This window comes from Salminus brasiliensis, chromosome 15, assembly GCF_030463535.1.
Source record: "Salminus brasiliensis chromosome 15, fSalBra1.hap2, whole genome shotgun sequence".
Classification (NCBI taxonomy): domain Eukaryota; kingdom Metazoa; phylum Chordata; class Actinopteri; order Characiformes; family Bryconidae; genus Salminus; species Salminus brasiliensis.
In genome coordinates, this window is record NC_132892.1 from 16,569,835 (window position 1) to 16,585,368 (window position 15,534).

Sequence of the window (15,534 nt, forward strand, 5' to 3'; positions counted from 1 at the left end):
CTCTGTGCTACACTCACACTTTAGTACTTTTGGGGGAGCTGCGTGATTCTTAGCTAGGGCTGCCTCTTAGCTACAGAACATGTGAAATCTCCACACTTGAACTGATCTATTTTTGTTCTCTTTCTTAATATGAATAGAACTATAAATGAGGAGGATTTGGGCTGTGCAGGACTCTCAACACCGTTCATACAAACACTGTCGGACCATAATGCTTTAAAACTCAAGGGAAATGAGATGAGGTCTCTGAACTGAACTACATGAACTGTACATTTGACACCATATTTATGAGAATAGCTTGATGTTGCAGAATAACCTGAACAAATCTAAGATGCAGTAAATGACAGTAACTTTAAATTCAGTCAGCAGATGGACAGGAGCTTGAACCGTGTCGTCTGAATGTGTGTGTGAATATTGTAAATGTGTACTGTATGTGTGTTCCAGATTCAGTCCTTGTATCTTGCTGGTGTTTTCACTTGTCTTCCTGACCTTGTGAAGAATGCCTCTCTCTGATGTGTCTCAGGTAAGTCTGATTGTTTTGCAGTACCAGTTTCTGCAGGTGGACCAGATTCACTGACCTGCAGCTCGACACAGGAATCTGCAACAACATTGGGTGATTCTGATGGGAACTCTTTCAGTCGTCCTGATGAGGTGTTTTCTGTTTCTCCTATAGGTTCTTCCATCATGTCTCATGTTCTAGTATTGCTGGTACATCACTGTCAACAATGTGAAATTCAATCTTACATTTTTGGCTTTTGTGTTCACAGGTGAGCGTTAGCTTTCCCAACTGTGACATGCAGTGTCTAGAATATGTGAGCGGTTTTCAAGCTGAATTCTGTAGTTTTGTTTTAAATCTGAGTGACTTGTAGACATTTCCTGAGATGACCTTGCATTCAGCACCAGTGTCCAACTTGAAAACAATGTTCTTGTTTATTTCAAGATTTTCAGTCCAGTTATTCTTTTCACTTTTGTTGTGACAGTGTTGATGTTTGTCTAATATTCTGTTTTTCTGATTTCAACTGTTCTAATGATCTTCCTGCTCTGTCTTTTGTTCAACTGCATGATTTTTTTTTTTTTTTTTTTTCTGCTCTGATTTGTTTTGTTTTACACATTTTTGGTAAAGTGATTTTGCTGTTGCAGGATTTACACACTTGGCCAAAGGCAGGACATTATTTCTGTTTCTGTTCATAATCACATCTGGAGCAGCTTGCTTCTGTTGCTTGTTCATTTTTAGCTAGTTTGGATTTGCTCTTGTGTTCAAACCCAACTGTTTTGTTTCTGTCGTTCTGTTTTGTATTTCATTTTCATTTCATTTCACTTTTTTTTCACTTCACTTGATGTCCTTTCATTTGCACAGCAGATATTCATGGCCCTTGTCTGTCTGATCTGTTTCTCTCAGCAACTTTGCCCACAAGGTCTTGCAAACACTCCTGTGTCTGATTAGCAAGTCATGCAACTCACTGAATTAGTGGTCTTTTGCCTTTTTCAGGTCTGTGGAAAAAGCCTCTCTGTATGCTTTTCTCGGATGTGACTCAGGTAAGTCAGATTGTTTTGCAATACCGGCTTCTACAGGTCGACCGGATTCAGTGACCTGCCGCTCGAAACAGGAATAGGCAACAACGTTGTGTGATGGTGATGGACAGGAGCTTGAACCGTGTCGTCTGAATGTGTGTGTGAATATTGTAAATGTGTACTGTATGTGTTTTCCAGATTCAGTCCTTGTATCTTGCTGGTGTTTTCACTTGTCTTCCTGACCTTGTGAAGAATGCCTCTCTCTGATGTGTCTCAGGTAAGTCTGATTGTTTTGCAGTACCAGTTTCTGCAGGTGGACCAGATTCACTGACCTGCAGCTCGACACAGGAATCTGCAACAACATTGGGTGATTCTGATGGGAACTGTTTCAGTCGTCCTGAGAAGGTGTTTTCTGTTTCTCCTATAGGTTCTTCCATCATGTCTCACGTTCTAGTATTGCTGGTACATCACTGTTAACAATGTGAAATTCAATCTTACATTTTTGATTTGAGTTTTGTTTCAAATCTGATTTGTAGATCTGTGCTGTGATGACATTGCATTCAGCACCAGTGTCCAACTTGAAGACAAAGTTCTTGTTTTATTTTCAGTCCAGTTATTCTATTCACTTTTGTTGTGACAGTGCTGATGTTTGTCTAATACTCTTTTTTTTTTTTCTGATTTCAACTGTTCCAATGAAGAAATCTTCCTGCTCTGTGTTTTTGTTCAACTGCATGATTTTTATTATTTTTTTTTTTTTTCTCATTCTGCTCTGATTGTTTTGTTAGACACATTTTTGGTAAAGTGATTTTTCTGTTGCAGGATTTACAGACTTGGCCAAAGGCAGGACATTGTTTCTGTTTATGTTCATAACCACATCTGGAGCAGCTTGCTTCTGTTGCTTGTTTATTTTTAGCTAGTTTGGATTTGCTCTTGTGTTCAAACCCAACTGTTTGTTTTGTTTCTGTCGTTCTGTTTTGTATTTCATTGAGCACTTTTTTTCACTTTGCTTGATGTCCCTTCATTTGCACAGCAGATATTCATGGCCTTTGTCTGTCAGATCTGTTTCTCTCAGCAACTTTGCCCACAAGGTCTTGCCTAATACCACAAACACTCCTGTCTCTGATTAACAAGTCATGCAACTCACTGAATTCATGGTCTTTCGCCTTTTTTCAGGTCTGTGGAAGTAGCCTCTCTGTATGCTTGTCTTGCATGTGTCTCAGGTAAGTCGGATTGTTTTGCAGTACCAGTTTCTGCAGGTGGACCAGATTCACTGACCTGCGGCTCGACACAGCAATCTGCAACAACATTGGGAGATGCTGATGGACAGGAGCTTGAACCGTGTCCTCTGAATGTGTGTGAATATTCTGATTGTGTTCTGTATGTGTGTTCTGACTGAAAATCAAACAAGAACTTTGCATTCAGCACCAGTGCCCAACTTGAAGACACTTTTGTTGACAGTGTTGATCTTTGTCTAATATTCTGTTTTTCTGATTTCAACTGTTCCAATGAAGAAATCTTCCTGCTCTGTCTTATGTTCAACTGCATTATTTTTTTTCCCTCATTCTCTGTTTTATTTTACACATTTTTGGTAAAGTGATTTTCTGTTGCAGGATTTACACACTTGGCCATAAGCAGGACCGTGTTTCTGTTTCTGTTCATAACCACATGTATATGCTTGGTGGGTTCTTTGTCTGTCTGTCATAATAGCTGTTCTGCTTGAGTTGTCTTCTCTGCAGCTTGTCTTGAATCTGTATTTTGCTTTTCTTCTTTGAATGTTTATGTTTGGATTTTTCTCATTGGGCCATTCTTCCATGGTCCTTGTGTGTAGTAGCTGCATGTCTGGATCATTTGCTGTTGCCTTTCAGAATGTAATTTAGCCACTGGCTTTCTCTCCTGCAGAACTGCTGCTCCGATGCCTTCTGAGCTCGCATCTACAGATGGTGTACCAGGTATTTTTACATCATAGATCTTTAGTGTGGGAGCATTTATCAGCAGAGATTTCAGTTTTTTATAGCTTTGTGCTCGATTTGCCATGGAGTGCCACAGATGTCATGCTTGAGCAGTTTTCTGAGGGGTGCGCCGACTTCAGACAGGTTGGGAATAAACTTGGAAAGGTACTGAATCATGCCCTTTAATCTCATGAGTGCCTGCTTGTTTTCTGGTGTAGGCATGTGTGTTACAGCTCTCACTTTATCTCGATCTAGATTGAGACCTTCTGCAGAGAGAGCATATTGCCATGTACTGGATTTGTGGTGATCTGATCTTGCACTTGTTTTTGTTGAGTTTCAGTTTCCACTGTCTTTCCCTTTTCAGCACTTGGACAAGTCTGCCGTCATGTTTCCTTGACCGTTTCACCCCAGACTAAGATCTCATTCGTAATGTTGACGACACCTTCCAGGCCTTTAATAGTCTACAATTGACCTTTTGGAATACCTGAAGGACCTGAAGCTGAGGACACCCCAAAAGAAGGTCAAAGGAATCTGTATCTTTCAGTGTTTATGTTCAATGTGCAGAGCTTGGAACTTTCATTTCGTTTGATCTACCAAAATCCTCACCACTGTGACCATGCTGCTTACCCAGTCGTTCGGTTCATGCTGTTTGGTGATTTACACCCCTTCATTTTGTGTAGCTCATCAATGCTTGTTGTCTTTCAGGGCACCACTTTTCTTGGTGGATGAATCACTGGTGAGACCATGGGATCTACTTGAATGTGGTGATGTCCTGGTAGGAATCCGGGAACAGTGAACAGATCAATGTCTTTCAGAATGTCATTTTACGTTGTGATTCCATGCACTCTTTTAACCACACCTAACATCTCCCATGTCTCACGTCCTAGTATTGCTGGTACATCACCGTCAACAATATGTGAAATTCAATTTAGCATATTTGGCTTTTGTGTTCACAGGTGAGTGGTAGCTTTCCCAACGGTGACATGCGGTGGCCAGAATATGTGAGTACTTTGCTGAATTCTGCAGTTTCTGGTCCCCAAATTCCTCCTGTACGCTTTCAGCTGGACCCTGAGCTCTCGAGAAGAACAAATGGCAAACATCGGGTAGGTTCTTTCTTGACTCTCAGTAATCCCTGAACTTGTTTTTCAGCACATTTCTTGTTTTAGTTTCTTTCTCTCTCAATTGTAACATGTTGTAGACCTTCACTGCATCTTCCCCAGCGACGTGTGGAAAGGTGGCGCATTGTACTCCTCAACAATCCCACTCTCGGTAAGAAACAGGTAAAACTTTTGCATCTAAAAATCCAATTTTTGACGAGACTGCCTTGCGAGCACAGTGCTGAAGGTGGCTGCAGCTGTGCCACTTGTTTGTGTTCTGCTTGGACCGTCTTGGGCTGCTGTGTCCTGCTTGTGTTCTGCATCAAAATTATTACGCTGCTGTGTTCTGCTTGAACAGTGTAACTTGTTCTATATAATAATTTCGCTGCTGTCCTGCTTGTTTTTCATTAACATTATGCTGCTGTGTCCTGCTTGTGTTTTGCTTGACCGTTCTGCTAGAACAGTGTCCCTTAACCTTGTTATGTATATTAATTGTGCTGCTGTGTTCTGCTTGATTGGTATTTTGCTGCTTTGTCCTGCTTGTGTTTTTCATCAAAATTGTTACACTGCTGTTTTCTGCTTGAACGATATTTCGCTGCTGTGCCACTTGCTTGTGTTCTGCTTGAACAGTGTTGGGCTGCTGTGTCCTGCTTGTGTTTTGCACATAAATGGTTACACTGCTGTGTTCTGTATAATTTTTGTTGCTTTGTTGTGCTTGAGTGGTGTTACAGTGCTGTTCATATTCATATATAAACCTAAACCTTTTCTTCATAATTTTTATTTATTTACTTTTCTCACTGAATTGTAACATGTTGTAGACCTTCGCTGCATCTTCCCCAGCGATGTGCAGAAAGGTGGCGCATTGGACTCAACAACCCCACTCTCGGTAAGAAACTGGTAAAACATTTGCACCCACAGTCTCCAATTTTCGACGAGATTGCCTTGCAATCACGGTGTTGAAGGTGGCTGCAGCTGTGCCACTTGCTTGTGTTCTGCTTGAACCGTGTTGGGCTGCTGTCCTGCTTGTTTTACATGAAAATGATGCTGCTTTGTTGTGCTTGAGCGGTGTTACGGTGCTGTTCATATTCATACATAAACCTAAACCTTTTCATTATTTTTGTTCCCTTCATTTCTTCTCTTCCCCATGTGCTGAGCTGCCCCCTGCTGTCTGCTGGTGCGAGTGTATTTGTGTTGGTATTTGTGTGGCTGCTCTTTCCTACCCTGTCCTGCTGTGTAACCCTTCTAAAAAGTCTGTGATTTTCCCCCCCCCCCCCCCCCCCCCCCCAATTTCCTGAGATGACCTTGCATTCAGCACCAGTGTCCAAATGTTCTTGTTGTTTATTTCAAGATTTTCAGTCCAGTTATTTGTTTCACTTTGTTGTGACAGTGTTGATGTTTGTCTAATATTCTGTTTTTCTGATATAACTGTTCCAGTGAAGAAATCTTCCTGCTCTGTCTTTTGATGTCCTTTTATTTGCTCAGCAGATATTCATGGCCTTTTGTCTATTTCCGATCTGTTTCTCTCAGCAACCTTGCCCGCAAACACTCCTGTTTCTGATTGAGTCATGCACATCACCAAATTCATGGTCTTTCGCCTTCTTCAGGTCTGTGGTGTACGCATTAGTGCTTTCAAGGGGCCCGAGAAAAGCAGAGGGCCCCTCGAACATCACTGCTAACCAGTCTCTCAGTGTAAATTATGGACTAAGGATGACTCTGTGGTACACTTTATTGTGTTTGGTTGATATGCTTGATTGTTACCTACAGGTGTCTCTTTGGTACATAACATAGGTGACATCCCCACACTTGTTGTGTGTGTGTTTTTTTCTTTCTTTCTTTTTTTTTCTTCCATATATAAGAATGAGAATAGCTTGACATTGCAGAATAACCTAAACAAATCTAAGATGCAGTAAATGACAGTGACTTTAAATTCAGTCAGCAGATGGACAGGAGCTTGAACCGTGTCCTCTGAATGTGTGTGTGAACATTGTAAATGTGTACTGTATGTGTGTTCCAGATTCAGTCCTTGTATCTTGCTGGTGTTTACACTTGTCTTCCTGACCTTGTGAAGAATGTCTCTTGGATGTGTCTCAGGTAAGTCTGATTGTTTTGCAGTACCAGTTTCTGCAGGTGGACCAGATTCACTGACCTGCAGCTCGACAGGAATCTGCAACAACATTGGGTGTGTGCTGATGGGAACTGTTTCAGTCGTCCTGAGGAGGTGTTTTCTGTTTCTCCTATAGGTTCTTCCATCATGTCTCACGTTCTAGTATTGCTGGTACATCACTGTCAACAATGTGAAATTCAATCTTGCGTTTTTGATTTGAGTTTTGTTTAAAATCTGATTTGTAGATCTGTGCTGTGATGACGTTGTCTTCAAGTTGGGCACTGGTGCTGAATGCAAAGTTCTTGTTTTATTTTCAGTCCAGTTATTCTATTCACTTTTGTTGTGACCGTGTTGATGATTGTCTAATATTCTGTTTTCAACTGTTCCATTGAAGAAATCTTCCTGCTCTGTTCAACTGCATGATTTTTTTTTTTTTCCTCATTCTGCTCTAATTGTTTTGTTAGACACGTTATTGATAAAGTGATTTTTGCTGTTACAGGATTTGCACACTTGTCCATAAGCAGGACATTGTTTCTGTTTCTGTTCATAACCACATCTGGAGAAGGACAGTAACTTGAACTGTTTTCTGTTTCTTCTATAGGTTCTTCCATCTGGCGTCTGGACTGTGAAGAATCATGGCTGATCATGATAGCAGGTTGCCCTCTCTGAATTCTCACCTTGTTCCACATGTATATGCTTGGTGGGCTCTTTGTCTGTCTGTAATAATAGCTGTCCTGCTGGAGTTGTCTTCTCTGCAGCTTGTCTTGAATCTGTATTTTGCTTTTCTGCTTTGAATGTTCAATATGTTTGGATTTTTCTCATTGGGCCATCCTTCCATGATCCTTGTGTATAGTAGCTGCATCTCTGGATCATTTGCTGTTGCCTTTCGGAATGTAATTTAGCCACTGGCTTTCTCTCCTGCAGAACTGCTGTTCCGAAACCTTCTGAGCTCTCATCTACAGATGGTGTACCAGGTATTTTTACCTTATAGAGCTTTAGTGTGGGAGCATTTTTCAGCAGAGACTTCAGATTGTTATAGCTTTGTGTTTGACTTTCTCCCCAGTGCCACGGAGTGTCATGCTCGAGCAGTTTTCTGAGAGGTGCGCCGACTTCAGACAGGTTGGGAATAAATTTGGAAAGATACTGAATCATGCCCATTAATCTCATGAGTGCCTGCTGGTTTTCTGGTGAAGGCATGTGTGTTACAGCTCTCACTTTATCTCGATCCAGATTGAGACCTTCTGCAGAGAGCATATGGCCATGTACTGGATTTGTGATGATCTGATCTTGCACTTGTTTTTGTTTAGTTTCAGGTTCCACTGACTTTCCCTTTTCAGCGCTTGGATGAGTCTGCCGTCATGTTTGGCAGTTTCTGGTCCCCAAATTCCTCCTGTACACTTTCAGCTGGACCCTGAGCTCTCGTGAAGAACAAATGGTGAACATCGGGTAGGTTCTTTCTTGACTCAGTAATCCCAGCACATTCCTTGTTTGTTTCTTCCTCACTGAATTGTAACATGTTGTAGACCTTCACTGCATCTTCCCCAGCGACGTGCGGAAAGCTGGCGCATTGTACTCCTCAACAATCCCACTCAGGTCAAACAGGTCAAACTTTTGCACCTAAAAATCCAATTTTTCATGAGATTGCCTTGCAAGCACAGTGCTGAAGGTGGCTGCAGCTGTGCCACTTGCTTGTGTTCTGCTTGGACCGTCTTGGGCTGCTGTGTCCTGCTTGTGTTCTGCATCAAAATTATTACGCTGCTGTGTTCTGCTTGAACAGTGTCACTCTTTCTGTATAATAATTTCGCTGCTGTCCTGCTTGTGTTTTTCATCAACATTATGCTGCTGTGTCCTGCTTGAACGATATTTCGCTAATGTGTTCTGCTTGAACCATGTTGGGCTGCTGTGTCCTGCTTGAACCATGTTGGGCTGCTGTGTCGTGCTTATGTTTTGTCTAAGAATTGTTTTTGCTGCTGTTTGGTATTTCGCTGCTTTGTCCTGCTTGTGTTTTTCATCAGAATTGTTACGCTGCTGTGTTCTGCTTTTACCATGTTGGGCTGCTGTGTCCTGCATCAAAATTGTTACGCTGCTGTTTTCTGCTTGAACGATATTTCGCTGCTGTGCCACTTGCTTGTGTTCTGCTTGAATGGTGTTGGGCTGCTGTGTCCTGCTTGCGTTTTACATTAAAATGATGCTGCTGTGTTCTGTATAATTTGTTTTGCTGCTTTATTGTGCTTGAGCGGTGTTACGGTGCCGTTCATATTCATACATAAACCTAAACCTTTTCTTCATTATTTTTATTGCTTCCTTCATTTCTTCTTTTCCCCATGTGCTGAGCTGCCCTCTGCTGTCTGATGGTGTGAGTGCATTTGTGTTTAGCTGCTCTTTCCTACCCTGTCCTGCTGTAACATCTCCGTAAGAAATGTAACGTGTAACTTCTGTAAGAAACAGGTAAAACTTTTGCCCCCACAGTCTCCAATTTTTTACAAGATTGCCTTGCAAGCACAGTACTTAAGGTGGCTGCAGCTGTGCCACTTGCTTGTGTTCTGCTTGAACCATGTTGGGCTGCTGTGTCCTGCTTGTGTCCTGCATCAAAATTGTTACTCTGCTGTGTCCTGCTTGAACGATATTTCGCTGCTGTGCCACTTTTTTGTGTCCTGCTTGAACCGTGTTGGGCTGCTGTGTCCTGCTTGTTTTGCATGACCGTTCTGCTTGAACAGTGTCACCTTGTTCTGTATATTAATTGTGCTGCTGTGTTCTGCTTGATTGGTATTTCGCTGCTTTGTCCTGCTTTTACCATGTGGGGCTGCTGTGTCCTGCATCAAAATTGTTACTCTGCTGTCTTCTGCTTGAATGATATTTCGCTGCTGTGCCACTTGCTTGTGTTCTGCTTGAACAGTGTTGGGCTGCTGTGTCCTGCTTGTATTGTGTGTAAATGATGCTGTGTTGTGTATAATTTGTTTTGCTGCTTTGTTGCGCTTGAGCGTTGTTACAATACTGTTCAAATTCATATATAAACCTAAACCATTTTCATTATTATTATTATTTTTGTTTTGTTTTGTTTTGTTTTATTGTTTTGTTAGTTTTTTCCCTTCATTTCTTCTCTCTTCCCCCATGTGCTGAGCTGCCCCCTGCTGGCTGCGATTGCGTTTGTGTTTGGCTGCTCTTGCCTACCCTGTCCTGCTGTAACCCTTCTAAAAAGTTTTTGCTGTGATTTATTATTATTTTTATTTTTATTTTTTTTCCCTCCTCCTCCTAACCCTTTGTGTTTTTTCTCTCGTTTCCATGTGTTGAGATGCCCAGTTTCAACTGTTCCATCGGCAGACCTCGATCTCTCCACCACCCTCCTGCCCGCTGTCCGGTTCTGGGGCCTCTAATGGAGTTATCTTCGCCTCACCGCATGGCTGTGCTTGTGATCGTGTACCTGCATGGACTTCATTTCACTCCTGTTTTCATCTTTTTATGGCTTGACGGCACATTGGCCAGATTCCCTTAATTCCATGTTTTATTCCTGTTCTGCTTTTCATTGTGCTATCCGGTGTCAACCAGAGGAGGATGGGTTCCCTTTTTGAGTCTTGGTTCCTCTCAAGGTTTCTTCTTCTCAATCTGAGGGAGTTTTTCCTTTGCTCAGAAGAGCTCTGTAAAGCTGCTGTGTGACCACATTTGTTGTGAAAGTGCTGTATAAATAAAATTCATTTGAATTGAATACTGCATTCTGTGTGAGTTATGCTCCTCTATGCTGGTTGTGTAGTTATGCTACCGTATTCTGGTTTAAAGAGTACTGGTACTGTATTCTATATCAAAATAATGATTCTAATGTCTTCTGAATGAAAGCGTTCTGCTACTCTGTTGTGAATGAACAGTTTCAGGCTACTGTGTTCTGTAAGACATCGTTACGCTACTCTATTCTGGTAGAACAGGGTTCTGTTACTGTGGTCTGTAGGAAAGTTCTGCTACTTTTCATACAGAATTCAGTAGCATAGCTCTGAATACGGGATACAACAGCATTGCGCTTCACATTTAACACACAGCTTGTAGCGCCCCCTATGGATTCTATAAAAGGATTAGCATAGCCCATTTTTCAGATAACATGATTCACCTCCCTGAAATGTAATCCTAAAAATACTGTAAATATCAGAAATCAAACATTTCATACCTCACTGTATCTAGCTTAAAGTACTTGAAACAGAATTTCACACAGTTGAAAAGACCTAAAATAAAATGTTCATTTTCCCACATCCTGTAGTTTAAAGTACCTGACCGAGAACGCCAAAAGTTTCACCCCACACAGGAGAAATGACCTGAAATGAAATGCTAAATTCTCCACTTCATACTTCTGATAGAACTTGACAAATGCTTCACTCCATAGTTAAGAGCTTGAACTTCAGAGAAACACAGCTAATCAGAACAAAGCTCATTTACATATATCTTAAAGGCACTGTAATAAACAAAAACAGCCCGTTTTAATTGTAAGGGATAAAGCGAGATTTTTGGTTCACAGAACTCCACAAACACTAAGTAGGACTGAAGAGAAAAGAGGAAAAATGGAGTTTATGGTCCTTTAACATAATATTTGGACATTTAGGCCCAGCCCTAGGTGTGTCTTAATCTTCACACATCACTGCTATTACATTATCAAAAATGTTTAATGCTATTGCATTATTAAAAAATACATTTAAAATAATGACAGGATACAGGGTGGTAAAAGGTGCCTTGCACGCAGAGTTCAGTGGCGTCTCATCAAGTTCCTGCACAGAGTGGATTCTGCCTAGTGAATGACCTGCAGAAAGCTGGGACCAACGTTTCAAAGGCTACCATCAGTAACACACTACGCCGCCAGGGACTCAGATCTTGCCGTGCCAGACGTGTTCCCCTGCTTAAGCCAGTACATATCCGGGCGCGTCTGAAGTTTGCTAGAGAGCATTTGGATGTTCGGGAAGAGTATTGGGAGAATGTCTTATGGTCAGATGAAACCAAAGTAGAACTGTTTGGTACAAACACAACTCGTTGTGTTTGGAGGAGAGCGAATGCTGAGTTGCATCCAAAAAACACCATACCAACTGTGAAGCATGGGGGTGGCAACATCATGCTTTGGGGCTGTTTCCCTGCAAAGGGACTAGGACGACTGGTCCGTGTACATGAAAGAATGAATGGGGCCATGTATTGTGAGATTTTATTTGCAGACCTCCTTCCATCAGCAAGGGCATTGAAGATGAAACGTGGCTGGGTCTTTCACCATGACAATGATCCCAAGCACACTGCCGACAAAGAAGTGGCTTTGTAAGAAGCATTTCAAGGTCCTGGAGTGGCCTAGCCAGTCTCCAGATCTCAACCTAGAAAACCTTTGGAGGGAGTTGAAAGCCTGTGTTGCCCGCTGACAGCCCCAAAACATCACTGCTCTAGAGGAGATCTGCATGGAGGAATGGGCCAACATACCAGCTACAGTGTGTGCAAACCTGGTGAAGACTTACAGGAAACGTTTGACCTCAAAGACCTTGTCATTGCCAACAAAGGATAAATAACAAAGTATTCAGATGAACTTTTGTTATTGACCAAATACTTATTTTCCACCATTATTTGCAAATAAATTCTTTAAAAATCAGTGGTCATCATTGGTGACTGACTAAATCCTTTTTTTCCCCCACTGTATGTATGTATGTATGTATGTATGTTTTCAGTATATGTTCACTGTCCAAAGAATGCAATTAATTGATTTAGCACTTGGAGCAAGAACTGACTTTCTGCTTTATTACATTTTCACCCAGTGTAAAGACTCATGAAGCTGTATAAACACTAGAACTGACCCAAATGGAGATACACTTTTTTGGACAGCAATAACATAAGCTTGTGTGTATGTGTGTGTGTCAGTCATCTTATACAACAATTACCTGTCTCCCACTTCTGATTTCACAATTGCCTCAGACTCTGAACTACATTGGTGTATTCACTGTGAAAGACACTGTGTCAGACGTCTTGGGCTCTAGCAGTACTCTGTTGCATAGAAAGCAAAGAGCATTACAACATAAACTACATCAATAATAAAGAGGAAATGATCTGTGGTGTAGTATTAGTGAAGGGTTTTGGTTGAAGGGTTTTGCAGCGCGTTTGTGAGCTTGCGCTTGTTTAGTGAATCTGTGGCGCGTTTGTTAAATGTAGAGCCATGTTGTCGTTTTGATGAAGGGCTTTCTGCTTCTGCTTCGCGTTTGTGAATCTGCAGCACGGTGGGTCTTCTCGCCCACCGTACTTTATATTAGGGCTGGACAGAACGAGGCTTTTTAACCCAGTTGAAGACAAAGTGGTTGGAGGCTCGACAGCTCTACTGCACCTGCTGTTCTAATAAAACACTACACCTCCATCGCCTGATTCTGATTTTTCCCTCCAAATAAAAGTCAGCTTGTAAAATCCTAAAGTCCAGCAGAAAGAATTCACTATGGAAAATGATTCTAGCAGCATGATGAGGAAAACGTCAGGTTAAACTGGTTAGAGAGGCTTTTTACTATCAGCCTTAGTGTTTTCTTTGTTCAGTTCCTGAAACTAAAATGTAATGAATATCCCTGATAAATTACTTATCTACACCAAAACCACTTAAATATCATGGATTCACATATTTTAAAATGATTTCTTGTGAAGTTGTTTAATCAGGATAGCAGTAATTCCCTAAGATATCTATAAAGCAATGTTATTTATAGTGTAGTTCAGTGGTAATGTGCATGTGTCAGAGCTTGGTGAAGCGCAGGCTTTGAGACTACTGCCATACATACAGCAATATGGGAAATAAGACAATCCATAACATTAGAATTACACAGAGAATTACAGAAGAGACAGTTCACAGTTTGGGTTTTCACTGATTATTGTGTTCATATATACAGGAGAGGAGAGCAGGGCCCACTCACACACAGTTTGATATTTTGGATCATTTAATTCAGGAAAGTATTTCAGAAATATGAATAATATTGTTAACATAAACAACTTGCACAAATAAACAAATTAACAATTCAGCTCAAAGCACTGCTTATTAAATCACAGTACTGCTTATAAAATCAAATGGGTCAAAGGAAGGGCTTGTTTGAGACATAATGAGATAAAACAGTAAATAGTCACAGAGAAAAGAACAGTTCATATAAGATGTTGTGTAAAAAAGGACTAATGAGGTTATTTAGGTGTTAAGTTCATACTGAGGTGGCTTTACAGGGCTTCTCTGTTCTGTAGTTAGTGTTTCTATAGTTTCTCACTTCAGAAATGGGACAGGTTGTGTGAACACGGCTCTTCTGCAAAGCATACTGTGGATTATTCTAGTTACAATATTCAAAAAGAAGTGTATGCTTTACAGTGTACTTTGTAGAAGAGCCGTGTTCACTCACCTTTTTTAATACTACTGTGAGGGACGATGTACCTAAATGTTTCACTCACCTGTACACCTGTGTAATGTGACGTGATAATAAAAGTGATTTGATTTTTTTTTTTTTGGTGGCTCAATGGGTTGTTAGAAGAGATGTCCACAAGGGGGTGCTATGGTGCCATTATTCCTGGTAACTCTGCTGGTGACAGAGTGCTAAGAAGGCTGAGAGAAACTATAGAGAAAGTCTACCAGCTGTATTTCTATTCTTTACAGACCTCTTTCTTTTGGGTTGGTAATAAGTACACCGCACACACCTACATGTGAAATCTTAAAAGACATGATGTTTTAAATGTTTTATTCATTGATTTATTTATGATATTAATTAACAACTAAAATTAGCATACACATTTTTGACTGCATGCTTTATGAATTGTCTGCTAAGAAATGGAGAGCCTGTTGCAGAGGTGGGTGGTCACTAGTTACCTTTACACATGATAATAGGAGAATGAGGATGGGAGTCTAGTTTTCCTTTCCTAGTCATGAACTCCATTTTTGAGTGTAATGTTGTCATGTTATGTTAGTGAGCATCTGCATGGCTCTGTGATGGAGCACGCGTCTAATTTCAGAGCTTTTTTAGACCAAAAATATAAGTAAATGAAATCAACCGTAACAGACACTGATTGTATCTAAAGTTCCAGTGCAGCTCTATAAGTTATTCAGTATTGAAGTATTTTATTTTAATTCACTAATTTTCTACATCTGTCACACTGCCAATAAAACGTGAAGCTCTGGAGCAGCCGCACAGTGACCTAAGGTCGCCGGAATAGAGGGATTTTAGTCCCCAGCGCTGGCTTAAGGAGCAGTTGAACGGTGTTCTCTGGAGTGATGGAGCTCCATCCAGTACCTTGGGCTGAGTGGGAGTGCATAGACTAATCATCCAGCATTAGTGCATCAGGAATTGCCACGTGAACCAGACCTTACAACCGCCACTTTTCCTGTGCCTATGTCCACAGAAGGAGATTTCACTGGTCATCTGTTTGAAATACAGGTGCAGAACAAGTGCTTAAACAATGATGCACCACTGATAGCTAGAACTGCGGCTGTCTCTCCAGATCTGCTGAACGATATTAGGGTCCAGAATGATTTCCCCGCCCCTCCTCAGACAACCAGTGGGCCTCTTGCACACTCATGCCCTGGGGATTCAGCAATGTATGTAGTGCATATATATTAAGGGGTGCATGTCAGAGTTCAGCCAGTTCAGAGTGTGAGGGGGAGAAGAGTGTTTGTCAGTCTGGCTGTCCTGGACTTCACACTCCTGTAGCGTCGGCCCGATGGTAGGAGCGTGAAGAGGCTGCGTTGAGGGTGTGTACTGTCCCTGATAATGCTGTGGGCCCTGCTGATGACCCTGCTCCTGAAGTTGTCCTGCTTTACTGTGATTGTAGTGTACTGTAGACTTACTGTAATATAGTGCACTGTAAATGTAGTGTTTCTGTACTGTAAAACAGTATGTTTATGACAATTAACTGTACTGTAAGTATA